Below are 13,754 nucleotides of genomic sequence, written 5' to 3'. Positions count from 1 at the left end.
GCTGTAAGCATCTGTCTGTGTTTCCAAGGATTGCAAGGTTTGAATCCAGCAATAGACTGTTGTTTTTGATATTTTTGTATTAAGCCTATCCCAAACCTTAACTTTTACCTCAACCATTCTGGGCTAATGCCTCAACCATTCTGAGTTAATGCCTAACTGTAATAATTTAGAATTAATGCCTAAACTTAAACTTGGAACGATACAGAGAAGTAACCAAACACTTGGAAATTTGATGTTTGGAGCAACTTCAAAATTTGACGTTTTAGAAACATGGATGAACGTCTAATTCTGAGGTGAGACTGTGAGAGCTCGAAGATCTTCTCTTCTCTCCTTTAATCTTCTCTTCTCTTCACCCCTCGTCTCCTTTCCATTCCTCTTCTCCTCTCCCATCCTCTCCATTCCTGTTCCCCTCTTCTCTTCTCTTTTCCTCTCCATTCCTCCTCTCCTGTCTCTTCCTCTTCTCCTCTAATCCACTCTCCTCCTCTCTTAAACCTTGCCTTGCGGTTATCATCATCATAATTCTATAAGATAACCTATGGAGAAGATGACACATTGGTAATTGACCAGCTGATGTGTGTGTATACTATAAAGCCAATCCATGAACTCTGGGTAAGGGTTTACTGCCTCCCTCATATTCTCTGTCATCCTCACCACGTTACAGGCTCCCGTAGGGCTCGCATACAGACACACACACCGTCAGGATATAGAAATGTACCTATTCCCTTTATTACCAACCATTTGTCATCAGTAGCATTTGTTACACTGTGCCTTTTACAGAGCAGTAAATCATTGTGTATTTGATGCAGTGTGCAGGCCAGGATTGAAATGTAATTGGCTATTTCTTTTGCCAAATTAACAGAGCAAAGCCCATGAAGAAAACATTGCTACCTTGTTCGTTTGGGCCCCTCGTGGTAAAAACGTTGTAGATGTTCCGGGAAACGTAGTCATGGCGGTAACCAGTCGTCGTGCCCAGGCCGTGATTGGTTCTGTCATCTAATCATGTGACTTGTTCTCTTTCAGAATCTATAATGAGCCATTATAACCGACAGATCAGCGAGCAAGTGAGAGAGAGAAAAATACTCAATAGCTGGGAGACCTTATGACATCACAGTTCCCTCAGGCTGATTAATGGATCATCAGATCAGCCATCGTTGAGTTCTGCCTAGCAAGACGCTCTGGCCCTAAGTCCACCCCTGAAGGAGAAACGAAGAGTAAAAGAAGAAAGGGAAAGAGCAGAGGGAAGGAGATGAGGAGAAAGGGAAGGAGAGAAGCTTGGTATGAGAGGAGGGCGTCGGCAGAAGAGGAGAAGAGGATGAGAAGAGAGGAGATGAGGGGGGGAATAGAACAGGAGGAGAGGAGGCAAGCAGAGATAGAAGAGAGTAAGAGGAGACAGGGATAGCCATGTATAAAGGGAGAAATGGAGACAAGATGAGATTTGAAGAAAGGAGGAACAGAGTACAAGGAAGCAGGAAAAGATAGAAGAGAAGACAGGCATAGAGCATCCCAAATCAACCCCACCACTCAGACACAGGAAATGGGGAACACGCGATAACACCAAAAGAGTCCTCATAGTGATTACGTGATTCCGATCACTTAATTAAACAACAAAGTACATTAATGCAATTGACTCTAACTTCCACTTTAAAGGCCTACCAAATTATAAAATGAGTTAAGGAGCTTCAGTCGAAAATACATGTTGAGGAAGCTCATATCTGATTGAAGATATACGTTTAAGAGTTAACTTTAGGACAAGCTTCAAGTGAGTTGGGAGTTGTTCATTTTTTTGTTGTTGAATCACAAGCTTAATGTAGTCATTGGTGCAAGAAATATGGGACCAAACAGACCTACTAACCTTTAGACTACTTTAACAAACTTTAAGTGAATTTGTTCAAGTACATATGATTTCTTCAAATGGGGGGACTAGATACATAAATGCTTTTATGTTGAAATAGTGAAACCGATATGTATGAAAATTCCCTCAAATAAAAGGTGACATTTTGTACTGTTGTGTCATAATGATAATTTGATCTCAAATCCAAAATGCTGGAGTATAGAGGTGCATTTTTTATTTTAGCTTCACTGTCCAAATATGGTCAAGAATACGGCATCCATATTAGGAAATCCTCTCATACAAACAATCAAAGAAATCCTCCCTGGCGACTTCCTGATATCGACGCCGTAAACCTAGCAATGGTCAAATGTCTCATTATAGCTATCAGTGCTAGCAGGGGATAGGGCGCTGGCACAAGACATGCTACACCTGTCGACACACACAGAGACACCTGTTGACACAGAACACCACCCCTTCATTTGGCCCAGCTAACCCCACTAATGGTGCACAGGTGGTGGGCAGAACGAGTGATGGGGAGAGGAGGAGAGGAGTGGAGTAGGAAGAAGAAGTGTGATAGAGGCCAAATTAGTCCCAGTAATCTGAAAAGGGAGGGTTAAACTCTGCTGCTCAGAGCTTGAGACAAATGTGCTTGATTTGATGAGCGCATTGGACCAAATTTAAACAATGGGTGAATTCCGTATGTACCCAGTATCTGTCAGTTTTCACACAGAAGAGAGAACAGGTCAGGGAAGAAAGGACATGAGAGAGAATGGGGAGAAAGAAGAAAAGGATGAGAGTAGAGGAGAAGAGAAACGTACAAGGGAGAGGAGAGGAGAGACGTACAGAGGAGAGGAGAAATGTACAGAGGAGAGAAGAGAGAGTGGTAGGAAGAAGAGTGGGATGGTGAAGAGGAAGGAAGGATAAAGAGCAGTAGGAAGAGATAATGGAGGGGGAAAGGAGAGCAGAGGAGGAAGGGAACGGAAAGGAGAGAGACAGCCCTCTGATGATGGGTGGGGATTGGGGCTGGTAAGGGGGTAGGGGAAAGGAAGGGGCGCTAATTGGGGTCAGAAGATTTAGTTGTGGATTTGAAGAGGCGGCAGGAGGGCGAGGCCTGTCGGACAGAGCCGTCACAGTGAAAGGGATTGTGGGAAACTAGCCTTGAGGTCTGTCAGAGCTGTGATGAGAAAACGGACCCAAGGATAGCTGACTCAGACCAACGACTGTCGTTTGGCTACCGACTGGGTTTTATTATTCTCAAAAAAGGTAACGTAAACTTTACTTTATATGTCTAGGACAGTGACACACACAGACACACACCAAACTATAGCTCAGACTCACACAAACAATTATCTCTGTCAGACAGAGAGACATACACTCTCGGCACCACACACACACACACACTCCCTCTCTGTCACACATACACGTTGTCCTTCCTTCCTGTCCTTATCGGAGCGACAGGAAGTGATTGCTCTCTTATCGCTGAGAGTTCCCTGAACAGCTGGATCGCTGTCCGTGTCCGACTCCACATGCACACACACACACGCAGGCAGACGCAGACACACACACACGCAGGCAGACGCAGACACACACTCATACAGGCACACACAGGTTAGGAGGTACGAGGCCACACACAGTGCCTGTGTGGAACAGCTTACCTGAGTTTGGCGAGCAGACAGAGTTTGATATGAAGTTTAATCCTCTTTATTCTCCAAGCGTGAAGATTACCGTGGGATGGCGGTGGAGGAAGGAGGCAGGAGATTTACAGTACGTCACGACAAAACTGGAGTGGGGTGGCGTTCAGGAGAAACTTTCAAATTAACTACCAAGGGTGTTGTGGACTCTAGATTTCAACATGTGTAATGACATTTCACTATACAAATAGTAGATAGTAAAAATAATACAATAATGGGTTTATTTCTATCATTGATCTCTCTCTCCAACCCTCTCCCTCCTCTCTTGCTGTTCTCCCCCCAACCATTTCTCTCTCTCTCCCTCCATCTCTCTGTCAGAGCACGGCTCCAGTCTAAGTTGTGACGTGTGAGCAGGATGTGGCAGGCTGGCGAGTCGATTTGACAGTCTAGCGAATCGATACGGAAGATCAATCGGATGTCGATGCTGTCTTATCACTGTCTGTCTCATCCTACTACACACACACACCTTACCTCCTCTGACGGAAGTCATGTTGAGTGTCGCTCCTCCTCCTGATGCCACAAACACAGCCCCTAAAAATAAACGATCAATCTTGCTCCTTGATGCGTGGCTGGCTGGTAGACAAAAGGGGGAGAAGAGATGGTGTCCTCTGCTTGTTCCTTATTGTTACCTGCCTACATTCGTGGTGTACATGACAGAGTTACAATAATTATTCCCCTGTGTGTTTCCTCCTAAGACTGGTCAGGTTTACCTTCTGGTGTGAGACCTGAAACGAGGCCTCTCGTTTTCTCAGCGAAGATAAAGGAACTTTCTATTTTCATTAAGTGTATGTCCATAACTCTGACAGTGATCCTCCACTCATCTCCCTTTAACCCCACTGTTAGCTGCGGTATGAGACCAATCCTGTATGTGCTGTTCAAAATACTGGTTGCATCTGAAATGGCACCCAATTCCCTAAAATAGTGCACTGTCTTTGACGAGAGGCCCATGGGTCCTGGTAATACAAATAGTGCACTGTCTTTGACGAGAGGCCCATGGGTCCTGGTAAAACAAATAGTGCACTGTCTTTGACGAGAGGCCCATGGGTCCTGGTAAAACAAATAGTGCACTGTCTTTGATGAGAGGCCCATGGGTCCTGGTAAAACAAATAGTGCACTGTCTTTGACGAGAGGCCCATGGGTCCTGGTAAAACAAATAGTGCACTGTCTTTGACGAGAGGCCCATGGGTCCTGGTAAAACAAATAGTGCACTGTCTTTGACGAGAGGCCCATGGGTCCTGGTAAAACAAATAGTGCACTGTCTTTGAGGCCCATGGGTCCTGGTAAAACAAATAGTGCACTGTCTTTGACGAGAGGCCCATGGGTCCTGGTAAAACAAATAGTGCACTATATTTGACGAGAGGCCCATGGGTCCTGGTAAAACAAATAGGGCACTATAGGGTATAGGGTGCCATTTCAGACACAAATACTGACTCATGCTGATTGTAACATCCTGCTAGGTCAGAGGTCACACTGTTACTATGGATACCTAATGTACAGTATGTCAAGGTTGCTCATCAAGATGGTTGAATTAACAGGTCAATTTGATAATCAGGTTGTTGTGAATTTTCTTTAATAAATACAAACTGGGTGACGATAGAGAGAATATAACAGAGTAATTATGATTGTATTCACCTCAGGATTATTTAATATTTATTATGCAAACTACAGACAGAGCATTATTACTTTGAGATCCTACATCCCACATAAAACAGTAGCCTGTGTTAATTTTCTAAATTGTGAATTTAATCTAATAAAGTGTAGCTTTCAGGAAAGTTAAATTGGTGAAGATGCATGCTATTATGTAAAAATAAATAATCCCCAAATTACGAACCTTAGCTCGAGAAACCAATGTTCCTGCTGGCGGGAAAGGAGACCTAGCCTGAGTACCAGTATCTTTAGCTAACATTCCACTCCTTGTCATTGCCAAAGAGACTGGCTTTTCAGCAATCCCATCCTTTAATATGCAGACGGATTTAGGGCATAGTTGCTGATTGGAAACAACATACATATTTTCCATGACAATGTTATAGAACATGGGGTGCACACAACATTTGGTTATATATGGAATTTCAAGAACAACAACAAACACTACTGTTACGACCTGCTGTGGTCATTCTCTTGTGAGATGGCAGTGTCAATGCAAGGCCAATACTGTATGGTTTTACTGTGCTTCTACATCTGCATTGCTTGCTGTTTGGGGTTTTAGGCTGGGTTTCTGTACAGCACTTTGATATATCAGCTGTTGTAAGAAGGGATTTATAAATACATTTGATTGATTGGATTGAAGATGTTGATAATACAGAATGATAATGATACAGAAAATATTAGCCTACCAGATTCAAAGTTTGCTTCAGTTGCAACCCATTAAAGGCGCAATCAACAGGTGCTACATACATTTTGTTCACTTATGAATTAATTAAATGTGCCCATTTGATTCTTGAAGAATATAACTTAGAAATGCCTCATGAGCTTAGTTCAGCTGTTCTCATTAATGGGGCTGTAGTGGAGCAGGTTGAGAGCTTCAAGTTCCTTGGTGTCCACATCACCAACAAACTATCATGGTCCAAAACACACCAAGACAGTCATGAAGAGGGCAAGACAAAGCCTATTCCCCCCCAGGAGACTGGAAAGATTTGGCATGGATCCTCAAAAAGTTCTACAGCTGCACCATTCTTATTCTTATTTTTAACTGCATTGTTAGTTAGGGGCTCGTAAGTAAACATTTCACTGTCTACTACACCTGTTGTGTTCGGAGCATGTGACTAATACAATTTGATTTGAAATATTGATATAATAACCATCATATCGAAGTAAACTTGGAGTCACGCAATGATATGGTGTGTGGTCGTCCTACTATGACTCTGGAAACCATGCAGTTTATTAGGCTACGTCATAAGTTATGATGAAGTTCACAGGGTGGTGTAAGAGCATGATGATGAGCTTGATGCTCCTTTACAATAAATATCCAGGGTCTTATTCTGATGACATGATGATCAATGCTTGACTGCTGTTGACAAATAAAAAATATTCTCGCTCTTATTAATAATATTCTCATCATGTAAACTAGCCTTCTCCCACAGTCTACCCAACACAGCCTACCCACACTGTACCTGCGATTTGATTTAATGTGAGCTGTTGGCTAGAATGCACGTGCATTCTGTGTGCACTACGTCATCACACACACTGATTTTTACCCGAAACAGGTCCGTAAGTGGACCACACCACTGGTGGGAAAAGGCACATCTTCTCTTTATGCAGATTTTAGGATAATTGCATGAACATCTGTCAGCAATTGGATGGAAACCTAGTTACTGACATCGAGTCCTGCGACCCCCAGCACATAAGACAAAATCAACAGTACAAAACCAAAGATACTCATCTGTTTTATGTTTTGATCTTGTGTTATCGTGCTATAAACTTTTATACTAAGATGTGCAATTCCCCCCCAATTCGATGTGGTCCAAACGGCAGCTTGTGTAATGTAGTAACACATGCTGTCCACATCATGGAAGGTAGTTTAATATACAGTGGGGCAAAAAAGTATTTAGTCAGCCACCAATTGTGCAAGTTCTCCCACTTAAAAAGATGAGAGGCCTGTAATTTTCCTCATAGGTACACTTCAACTATGACAGACAAAATGAAAAAAAAAATCCAGAAAATCACATTGTAGGATTTTTTTATTAATTTATTTGCAAATTATGGTGGAAAATAAGTATTTGGTCAATAACAAAAGTTTATCTCAATACTTTGTTATATACCCTTTGTTGGCAATGACAGAGGTCAAACGTTTTCTGTAAGTCTTCACAAGGTTTTCACACACTGTTGCTGGTATTTTGGCCCATTTCTCCATGCAGATCTTCTCTAGATCAATAATCACATATATTTGTTACTGGTTTAACCATTTAGAGAGTTTTTTTTCTTATGTGCAATTTAACCAGGAGCTTAAGAAAGAGTTCCCATAATGACTGTGTAGAAGCCCATTCATTCGCCCTCCCTACTCTAGTTGTGCTGTTCCACTGTTACGGAGGTTTTCACTGGTAAGACTCTTAGTGAATGTGAGAAAGTAGACCAATTCAAGTAAAATAATGGAAAGACTCTTTCAGTGAAAGTGTGTGTTGATGTGTGTTGTTATCAGGGTCAGAGAATGACAGCTTTCCTCTGTCCCTGTTCAGTTGTACTCTGACCCTCTGAGGAGCTCTCTGTTTCAGTGTGAATAGGGTGAGGGACACATATGGCTTGTATCCAGCATTACACCACTATATTCCACACATTCTAACCCAGACACCATATCCTTCCCTGGAGACTCTGGGGCCACACCTACAGCAAATAATGTAATATCTCCAACCTCAATGCCCCAGCTGTGTGTCCCTGAGTTAAAGCCCTCTGAGCCCAGGACAAGGTCAGATTTATCAAACCTCTCTGGGTTGTCAGGTAACTTCTGTGTCACTCCAATGCATCTCCTACTGGTCAGATCATCAGAGAGGAGGAGACCTGGGTGACCAGTGTTGGGTTCCAGAATCACAGGATATAAAGAGATAGAACGGAAACATAGGACTAAAACTAAACGGACATTTCATATGATGTTTATTTTTTAATAACTACTTTTATTCTATGATTAACATCATACATGGAATATTTTCCAATAAAGTTATAAATGTGCATATCCATGACTGTCTAGTTCTGTTTGTTTCTTTGGTAGAAATATACAATCATCAATTGTATCTGTATAATCATAACACAATACTCACTGTACTGAACAATGTCCTGCATCTTCTCCCAGACTCTGAACTTCAGGTTGCCCAGGTGTTTGGCCACATCTATCAGTGCTCCTGAGACCAGCTGTGGATCTGGCAGTGTGCACTAAGCTCTGGAAGAACATTGAAGTGCTGTTGTGAGGTTGGGTTCAGATTCAGAACCACGGAGAAGAGAGACACAGGAGAGAGATTACTTACCTTTTCACCATGGCTGTTTAGTTCTGCAGAAGGATAGAGGGTTGTCAATGTTACCAATCAATTTATCATACAATCATGTCTACAAAGGACAAATATGTTGGTTCTTACTTGTAGAAATGAGATGTCTTCAGCTCCCAGCTCCTCCTGCATGTCTCGGATTGTACCTGAAAGACATGTTATCTCTTTACTCATCTACTCAATCTTCTTCTTCATCCGATGACTCTTCTGCTCCTCATCCTCCCTCATAGCAGCTACCCTGGCTGCCTCTTCGTCTCGTAGAAACTGGTGAAGCTTCTCAAACTCCTTCTTAACTTGCTTTTCTGTAGTCTGGGCCTGGCTCTGGATACAGTGAGAGGAATACGTGGGTAACTGTTTATCCACACACTTGGTGAATTAAATATATAGAAAATATTGCATGCTAGCAGCATTCAGTAGTCTTACTGGGTGTGTTCTGCTGTGCTATCACATGTTACTTTAACTATGTTAAAGATCTTTAGCTTCTCTTGTAAGGGTTGCAGTGCAGTCTTGAGTTCCTCCTGCAACAAAATAACACAGTAGTTAGCTCAACCGCCCGCGGGGCACCCACCGATCCTATGGAGGTTAACGTCAGGGGTGCATATTAACACAGTCCACAAGGTTGTTAGTCCTTCCGATTTTGTTTCTGCATGACACTGATTAATTAATTGTTATCAATAGGCTACCTAGGAAATCAATAGCCTTCCAAGACAGGTGTTGTGCACCCCCGGTCTGTATCTGGATAGTGGGAGTACCAGGGCTACGTTTTACAACTTCGGATCAAGTGATCTATTTCGTAGATTCAAGTGGAATTTGTTTACTATTCTGACACTGATTTAGCTCGTTTATATTTCCACTTAAATCCACACAATAGGAAACTTACACAGCAGGCTGAACCACCACTGACTATGGGTACTAGATCATGTGGGTTTCATTTCTAACACACCCAGTTTGTAGATCAGTATACCAGATTCTATAGGTCCTTTTATAAACTGGGTGGTTGGGGCCCTGAATGCTGATTGGCTGACATCCGTGGTATTTCAGACCGTATACCACGGGCATGACAAAAAATGTATTTTTACTGCTCTAATTATGTTGGTAACCAGTTTATAATAACAATAAGGCACGTCGTGGTTTGTGGTATATGGCCAATATACCACGGCTAAGGGCTGTGTCCAGTCACTCTGTGTTGCGTTGTGCATAAGAATCTAATCAAAGTGTATTTGTCACGTGCGCCAAATACAACAGGTGTAGTAGACCTTACAGTGAAATACTTACTTACTGGCTCTAACCAATGGTGCGGGAAAAAAGGTGTGTGTGTAGGGAAGTAAAGAAGTAAAACAACAGTAAAAAGACATTTGAAATAAGAGTAGCAAGGCTATATACAGACGCCTGTTAGTCAGGCTTATTGCGGTAGTATGTACATGTAGGTATCGTTAAAGTGACTATGCATATATGATGATGAGAGTAGCAGAAGCGTAAAAAGAGGGGTTGTCAGGTGGTGGGACACAATGCAGACAGCCCGGTCAGCCAATGTGCGGGAGCACTGGTTGGTCGGGCCAATTTAGGTAGTATGTACATGAATGTATAGTTAAAGTGACTATGCATATATGATAAACAGAGAGTAGCAGAAGCGTAAAAAGAGGGGTTGTCAGGTGGTGGGACACAATGCAGATAGCCCGGTCAGCCAATGTGCGGGAGCACTGGTTGGTCGGGCCAATTTAGGTAGTATGTACATGAATGTATAGTTAAAGTGACTATGCATATATGATAAACAGAGAGTAGCAGCAATGTAAAAGAGGGGTTGGGGGGGCACACAATGCAAATAGTCCAGGTAACTTGTTAATTGTTCACTCCATGTGTAACTCTGTGTTGTCTGTTTACACTGCTATGCTTTATCTTGGCCAGGTCGCAGTTGCAAATGAGAACTTGTTCTCAACTAGCCTACCTGGTTAAATAAAGGTGAAATAAAAAATAAAATAAAAAAAACATTTGATTACCTGTTCAGCAGTCTTATGGCTTGGGGGTAAAAACTGTTGAGAAGACTTTTTGTCCTAGACTTGGCACTCCGGTACCGCTTGCCATGCGGTAGTAGACAGTCTATGACTGGGGTCTTTGACAATTTTTAGGGCCTTCCTCTGACACCGCCTGGTGTAGAGGTCCTGGATGGCAGGCAGCTTTGCCCCAGTGATGTACTGGGCCGTACGCACTACCCTCTGTAGTGCCTTGCGGTCGGAGGCCGAACCAGGCAGTGATATAACCGGTCAGGATGCTCTCGATGTTGCAGCTGTAGAACCTTTTGAGGATCTCAGGACCCATGTCAAATCTTTTCAGTTTCCTGAGGGGGAATAGGCTTTGCCGTGCCCTCTTCACAACTGTCTTGATGTGTTTGGACCGATCTAGTTTGTTGTTGATGTGGACACCAAGGAATTTGAAGCTCTCAACCTGAACAGCCCTTAGCCATGGTATATTGGCCATATACCACACCCCATCGTGCCTTATTGCTTAAATAAATCCTCATATAGGTCCTTATAGGTCCATATATTAGTTCCTTATATATCCTCATATAGGTCCTTATAAGTCCCTAAATTAGTTTCTTATATACCCTCATATGGGTCCTTATATCCTCATTATATACAGTATACCCTCATTCTGAATGATTAGGTATGTCCTCACAGTTACTTTCTCACCTTATAATCCTGTGCAGCTTCATCTATGGGACAGAAGGAGTGTTTTTTGTGTTTTCTGGAAGTCTGACACACAAAGCAGACAGGCTGTTTATCGTCCAGACAGAAGAGCTTGAGTTTCTCGCTATGCAGACTGCAGAGCAGCTCGGACCCTGCTGAAGCTCTCTGACACCTTTCCTCTCACACAGGTTCTTTAAAACCAGAGGCTCGTTGCTCAGAGGCTCGTGTTTTGATGATCTGCATATAGGACATTCCTGAGTTTCCATTCCTTTCCAGCATTGCTGCAAACAGGATTTACAGAAGTTGTGGCTACATGACAGGAGCACAGGATCCAGGAAGATATCCATGCACACAGGACAAGAGAGATCCTCCTCCAGGAGAAACGAACAGGAAGCCATTTTTCTCTGTCTGTAATGGCTTCTGAGGTTATTACAAATCTACTTCCACTTTTATGTTGCACACTGTACCGAAGTCAGCAACATTCTAATGTTAGAGTTTAGATGAAAGCTTCGTTATGCTTCCCCTTTGCTATGGTCTCTTACCCGCAGTGATTATTATAGATCTTGTCTTCAGGTCTAAACAGGTAAATGAACAGCACGGCATGAATGTCAGTGTTGTACTGCACTGAACATTGAACATGTAACTACTTCCTGTGTTTCTGAAAAGCGTAGAGGGTGGAGCTATTGGAAAACTATTATCAGCTACCTTTGATTTATTTCAGAGAGAGAGATAACATGTAAGAGAGTGCAGGAGAGAGAGAGGGAGACAATTGTATAAGCCCACATGATAAGATATATAATGTAGATTTTTTGCTCATTCAAATAGCTCTAAGACCCTAGTATGGCCTCTCTGGCCACAGCTGAAATGACATTGGTTGGTTCCAAATTCGCTCTTTTGCAGGTATAACTGTATAATTTCTTCCATCCTCGCCAAATTTCCTCATATGCTTGCACGTTTCTCCCCTATTTCAAAGTGTTTGGTACTTCCCTTATGCACTACACTTTTCCACACGTTAACTTTTACTGTACCACAGATCAGTATAGTCTATCAGTCTAACTGTCTATCCTGCCCTCTATCCACCATTCAACACAATGATCCTACCTAGACTAGCCTACAACACAATGATCCTACCTAGACTACAACACAATGATCCTACCTAGACTAGCCTACAACACAATGATCCTACCTAGACTACAACACAATGATCCTACCTAGACTAGCCTACAAAACAATGATCCTACCTAGACTACAACACAATGATCCTACCTAGCCTAGCCTACAACACAATGATCCTACCTAGACTACAACACAATGATCCTACATAGACTAGCCTACAACACAATGATCCTACCTAGCCTAGCCTACAACACAATGATCCTACCTAGCCTAGCCTACAACACAATGATCCTACCTAGACTAGCCTACAACACAATGATCCTACATAGACTAGCCTACAACACAATGATCCTACCTAGACTAGCCTACAACACAATGATCCTACCTAGACTAGCCTACAACACAATGATCCTACCTAGACTAGCCTACAACACAATGATCCTACCTAGACTAGCCTACAACACAATGATCCTACCTAGACTAGCCTACAACACAATGATCCTACCTAGACTAGACTACAACAACACAATACAATGATTAACTGCATATCTGTTTTCAAGTGAGTACAGAATTCTACTCTCGGCTGCAGTGAAAATGCCATGTGAATAACGGTGCAAAAGACCTGTGATAAATGATTTGAATGTTTCAGTCCATTTAGATCAGTTGTGGGTCTACTCTCATCAGTTGATAGGGTCTAGAAAGACACAGTAGCAGGCTAGTCTGGCTGTATTTTTTTTACTTCTGATACTGAGATGTGCAGTCTGTTGCAGATCATCATTCTCCCAAGTCGTCCTATAATAATGTGGCCACATATGCTCCCGGGAAGATTATATATATATTTTTTGACAACCCAGTAAAAGGTTGCTTTCATTTGAAAATATTTGCAACGGGGGCACAATTTTTTTCTATGACACCTCAATACCATGAATCATACTTTCTAACTATCTATCTAGCTAGTCATTTAGCATTAATTGTAACTACGTTCCAGCGAGGCCGGATGGATGGAGGGAAGGAAGGAAGGTTGAAAGGAGGGGAGGGAGGCATGAAAAAAATGTAGATAGTGATGGAGGGAGATGGAAAGACAGAGGGGGGAAGGTAGGAAGACAGAAAGACAAAAAGAAAAAGACAGAAATAAAGAAATAGGAAATAAAGACCTGCACGCACACACTCGTTCTTTGTCAAGTGTCTCTGCATATAGACAATCATCACCGTATTATACAAGCTCTCACGTGAATACTTCTCAGTCTGACATGGCATACATTACCTACAGTACAACAACTTCATTCTTCCATTACACTCAAGGGTCTCCCAGGACAACATGCAGATACATGCCTAATTAGTTTGATCATTAGTAATATTAAATGTATTTATTTTCACTCAATGCACGATTTGTTGGCTAATGAGCGTCACTCACTTTGAAAATTCTCCAGTCACTGTTGTGCTATTAAAGATTATAGTGCAG

At 42.3% G+C, this 13,754-nt stretch overlaps 2 pseudogenes; both read right to left on the bottom strand.

Moving 5' to 3' along the window:
* Positions 1–7,198: 7,198 nt before the first annotated feature.
* Positions 7,199–8,624, bottom strand: LOC135507513 (E3 ubiquitin-protein ligase TRIM35-like; annotated as a pseudogene).
* Positions 8,082–11,807, bottom strand: LOC135508395 (E3 ubiquitin-protein ligase TRIM39-like; annotated as a pseudogene).
* Between the last annotated feature and the right edge of the window lie 1,947 nt (positions 11,808–13,754).

The sequence above is a fragment of the Oncorhynchus masou genome, chromosome 21, assembly GCF_036934945.1.
Source record: "Oncorhynchus masou masou isolate Uvic2021 chromosome 21, UVic_Omas_1.1, whole genome shotgun sequence".
NCBI lineage: Eukaryota > Metazoa > Chordata > Actinopteri > Salmoniformes > Salmonidae > Oncorhynchus > Oncorhynchus masou.
This window is presented reverse-complemented; position numbering and strand designations above follow the sequence as displayed.